Genomic DNA, 5,160 nt, shown 5'->3' on the forward strand with positions numbered 1-5,160 from the left:
CTCTCCATCAGCTGCACACATAGCCCCGGACAGCCTCTCGTGTCCCCTTTAAAGTTGAAGGCCCAAGTTCAGCCTGGCGGCAGGAGCCTCTGACCTTTTGGAAGGCCCAGCGGGAGTGAGGCCAACTCTGAACAGGGCCCAAGTGGCAGGAGACCCAGGCTGGGTGGGAGTGAGGGACCCGGTGCCTTTGTCTGGGCCCGGGCTGCCCAGTGCCGTGCTGACTGTGGCTGTTAAAATGTCGACTGCTCCCCATCCGCCTGCCGCCTCCCCCCAGCCCCTGGAGAAGGCACGGGATTCACCGTTTTGTCTTTCCTGGGCCTATCGATGCCTCCTTTGGGGAGCCTGTTCGATGATGGCTCCAGAAAGCTGCATGGAGCAGAGAGGCCAGAATTAAAACTGCCGCACAGAGGGACCCCTGCAGACCCCCAATTTCCAGAGGCTTATAGATCAGAAGGGAAAAAAAAAAAAAAAAGAAAAGAAAAAAAAAGAAAACGCTGCGTCTGTTCTTTCGCAAACGTCCATGGTTTTATTCATCGTCTGCCACCCCCTCCCCTCACTCCTGCCCTTCTCCTCCTCTTTATTCCCGCTCAGCGCGACTCTGCAAAGAGCTTCTCTCATCTATTCTGCGCTGAAGCCAGGGGATGAGAAGGCTGACAGGTGTCTCGTTACCAGGTGCCCAGCGTGGGGATGTTGCAAGGAAGATGCTGACCCGTTGCACCCTGGCTCTGCTGACAAAGGAGCAGGAGGGGAGTGGCCAGTGGCCAAAACGTGTGTGGTCGTGCTCCTAGCGGAGTCCCCAGATGTGCGCCTGCGGGGGGCCAGCAGACCTGGGTGAGAAGTCACCTGGGGTACGCTGCTCAACTTCCCCGGCCACCCAGCCCTCTTTCCCTCTTTGCTGTCTCCCAGGGTTGACACAGGGAGCAAGTGCCGCTGTGGGTGTCATTTCCGGAGGCCCATTCACTCCCGTCCCTCTGGCTCAGCTTCACCCCCACCCCCATGTGATGCACGCATGGCCTTTCCTTCTGAGCCCAAACCTCAGCCCTGGACTCCCACTGCCTCAACCTTTCCCTCTCTGAGGCTAGAGGGGATGGGACAGAAGGCTCGGCCAAGGCTGTTGGCGCCCCTTCCCCCCAAGTTACCACTCCCCTTCTCTGGGTCTCCTTTACCTTGACTGGAGAGCCAGGTGGTCGTGGAGCCTCGGGGTGGGGGTGGGGTGTGTGTGGAGAGACTTGAATGAGCTCATAGCTGCACAAGGCTTAGAAGAGGGTGCGGGATATTGTGGGTACTGCAAAATGCTGGCTACTGCTTTCATTCTGTGTGTGCACACGTGTGTGTGTGCGCGCGCACGTGCATGTGTGTCAGAAGACCATGAATCCAGAAATAGACCCTTGAGAGTGGAAGAGGCATGTCTGAAAGAGGGAAGCAGGACTGCGACCCACATGGCCCATTCCGACCCCCTTACTGACTTTTCACAAGGAGTCTTGCACATACTCCCCACTCCCACCCCCAGGCTCTCTACCCCCTGTCTGAGTTACTTGCTGACCCACAGCCTTCCCCTTCCTGAACCCCATCCTGACCAGCGGGCTCTGGGGGCTGATACTCCCTCTCTCCTTGCTGGCTTCTCTCTCTCTCCTTTTTTTTTTTTTTTAAGATTTTATTTATTTATTTGACAGAGATTACAAGTAGGCAGAGAGGCAGGCAGAGAGGAAGAGGAGGAAGCAGGCTCCTCGATGAGCACAGAGCCCAATGCGGGGCTTGATCCCAGGACCCTGGGATCATGACCTGAGTGAAAGGCAGAGGCTTTAACCCACTGAGCCACCCAGGCACCCCTGGCTTCTCTCTTCTTTCTGACCACATCCCTCCTAGGACTGCTTCACTCGTCTTTTCCTACTTGACACACACAGGGTACCCTCTAGGTACTCCCACCCCCCCATCCTACTGCTCTGCAGAGCTCCTGGGAGTAGACTCCTGCGGGTCTATGGAGAACACTTCTCGGAGGTGCCTTTTTCCCGTCCATGCTGTGGATTGGAAAGTCAGACGTGTGTGTATACATGCACACATGCACATTTGTCTAGCTCGTGTGATCAGGTCGCTGGGTGCCCACTTCAGGTTCACGTATTTTCATGCGTGTCACATGGATATGTGTGTGAGAGAGCATGCATGTCCCTAAGGATGCGCTCCCATGGGCACGGGCATCGCTTGCCCGCCTGGGTGAGGCTGCGAGCATGCCAGGTGAGCGTGTTTGGGAGAGCAGGCATGCGAGCTCAGTCAGACTCCACCTGCATGCACCATGCTGCCGTGTGAGCGTGGATGTGCCCACAGCTGCTCCAGCTTCTCCAGCACGTGAGTAACGAGACAGTCCCCTTGTTACCGTGTAGTCTTATTAAACACACGGCATGTTAATAGCACCAACGAAGTCGGTTATGAAAAGCTCTTTATTAAAAATAATAAGAAATGGCCCTCTTGTTCCACAACTTCTGAGCCGCGTCTGGCCGCGCAGCCTGGCAGGTTATTAAAGTGGGATCAAGCGTCTTTAATATGCCTTCTGCGGCGGCTGTTTGCTGGGTCTGCCTCGTTACCAGCCGGCTGGGCCCAGCTGCCTCAGTCTCCCCAGCTTGCTCCCCCAGACACAGGAGATACGGGAGTGGGAGAAAGCTTATGGGACACCTGCCTGGGGGAAGCAGAGGCTCTGTCCTGCTGGCCTGACCTGTGAGGGTTGTTTCCTGGCGGTGACATGGTCTCCCATCCCTGCCTGCCCCCTGGACCCACCCATCCGTGCAGATGTACCTGCATCCCTGTGTGGTGGTGCCTTCTGGGAGCATCTCCTACTTCCTCTGTGGGTCCCGGGGGCTGCACACTTTCCCTCCCCCACTGCCTCCTTGACCCAGGAAAGGGGAGACCTCATGGCAATGCTGGGCTGGGGGTGTGAAGGCTAGGATGGGTGCCCCCACCAGCGCTTCTCAACTCCGCTGTGCCTGCAGATCCCCTGAGATCTTATTAAAGTGCAAGATGCTGGTCTGGGAGGCTTGGGTGGACTCGATTCTGCATTTCTAACAAGGTCCTTGGGGATGCTGTTGCTGCTGGCCCGTGGACCATACTCTGAGAACCAGGTGGCCATATGTGCCTCTTGGGGAAGGACAAAAGAGTATCACCTTGATGACCAAAAACTTGAAGCTCACCAAGGGTGGGGCTTGGCACCTCCCCTCCGACTGGGAGCTCCCCAAGAGCAGGGCCTGCATCTTCCTGTGTCACATTGACTCCCTACGGTGCCCAGGCCAAGGCTCTGCTCACAGGGCTGTCGGAGCCTAGAGGGGAGGAAGTATACCAATAACTACTGAGCGCCTACCACATGCCACCCGCTTTCATGTGATCTTCACTCCTACAGCTGGCAAAGCAACTATTATGCCCATTCTAGAGATGGAGAAACTGAGGCTCAGGAGACACCCAGCTACCAGGCGTCAGGCCTAGCCTCTGACACTGGGTCACTAGCTCTCCCAACACCTGCCTTTGCATCAAAGCAGGGTAAGGAGCTCCTCACTGTGTCTCCCCGCCTCTCCGCCGGCAGTGCCCCCAGGACACCGAAGACTTCCATTCGGGGAACCGTGGACCTGCTTCTTTACATCCTGGAGCATCCTATCCCTGGTGGACCCCCAGACCTTTTATCAACATTAGTCGCAACTATAAACGTGTTTCCCCACCCATCTGTGACATGCGGGACACACAACATGGAAGCTTCACTTTCAGGCAGATTTCAAGGGATGGAGTTCCCAAGGAAGTGCCTTGTTGAAAGACTGGCTGGGCAGTGGGCCAGTGGGCCAGCCTTTTCCAGCATCCGCTTCGCTCCAGGAGCCCGTGGTGTGAAGACAGTGAAGGCAGCAGTAAGAATGGGAGACGCCGGCGGCTAGCGAGGGGCTGCCGGCGGCGACGGGTCCCGGGCGGGTCGCTGTGGCCGGCATGGACGCGGCGGAGGTGGAGTTTCTGGCCGAGAAGGAGCTGGTCACCGTCATCCCCCACTTCAGCCTAGACAAGATCTACCTCATCGGGGGAGGAGCTGGGGCCCATCCACCCGGGCTTACCGGTGCGAGTGCCGCTGTGGCTGGCCATGACCCTGAAGCAGAGGCAGAAGTGTCGGCTGCTGCCGCCCGAGTGGATGGACGTGGAGAAGTTGGAGAAGACCAGGGAGCATGAACCACAGGAAGAAACCTTCACCCCCATGCCCAGCCCTTACTACATGGAACTTACCAAACTGCTGCGGAATCACGCTTCGGACAATATCCCCAAAGCAGACGAGGTCTGGACCCTGGTGAAGGAGGTGTGGGACACTCGTATGGCCAAGCTGCGGGTGTCCGCTGACAGCTTCGTGAGGCAGCAGGAGGCAATGCCAAGCTGGACAGCCTGACCTTGATGGCGATCAACACGAGTGGGGCTTTCCTCACGCGAGCGCTCGATCACATGTACAAACTGCGCACGAACCTGCAGCCTGCTCAGGGCGCGCCGTCCCAGGACTTCTAGAGAAGGGCCCAGCCCGTGGCAAAGGCTGGTCGCTTGCGCCTGGGCACCTGCCGGCCGGAGGCTTACCAGACGCCGTGTGAGCGCGAGACCCGACTGAGGTACTGTGATCTCGGAGTTCTAGAACCCTTTCTGAATGTACGAAAAGCTGTCATGAAACAAGGAGTGGTTCAAAAAAAAAAAAAAGAATGGGAGACGCCGAGCGGTCAGAGCTCACGTTCGCCGAGCGCTCGCTGATGCTGAACACTTCCCATGCATTATTTCTTTTCGCACCATAATTCTAGCATATAACTATTTGATTTCCCCCCTTCAGATGAAGGACCTGAGGGTCAGAGAAGTTAGGTAATCTGCTTGAGGACGCACAGCCAGTATGACCTTGATCTAGGCTTTGTACCCCGGCAGTCCCACGTACTTTGCCATGTGCTGAAGATAAATGTGAGGCTAGAAGGACTCTACAGAAAACCCCTGCCCGTACTGAGAACCACAGAATCACAGAAACGTGGGGCTGGAGAGCAGTCACAGGATACCGGTTACCACCTTCCCATTTTATAGAAGGGTAGACCCCGTCCCGGGGGGAAGGGGCACTTGACCAGGCTCCCGCAGCGAGCTGTTGGGGGAGGAGGGCCTCCTACCCAGAGCTCCTCTCATCCG

The 5,160-nt window shown here is 57.1% G+C and overlaps 1 pseudogene; it reads left to right on the forward strand.

The window, feature by feature from the left end:
- The first annotated feature begins 3,917 nt into the window (after positions 1 to 3,917).
- On the forward strand, positions 3,918 to 4,672 carry LOC116567099 (annotated as a pseudogene).
- The last annotated feature ends 488 nt before the right edge of the window (positions 4,673 to 5,160 follow it).

This window comes from Mustela erminea, chromosome 10 (assembly GCF_009829155.1).
Source record: "Mustela erminea isolate mMusErm1 chromosome 10, mMusErm1.Pri, whole genome shotgun sequence".
In the NCBI taxonomy this organism is placed as follows: Eukaryota; Metazoa; Chordata; class Mammalia; order Carnivora; family Mustelidae; genus Mustela; species Mustela erminea.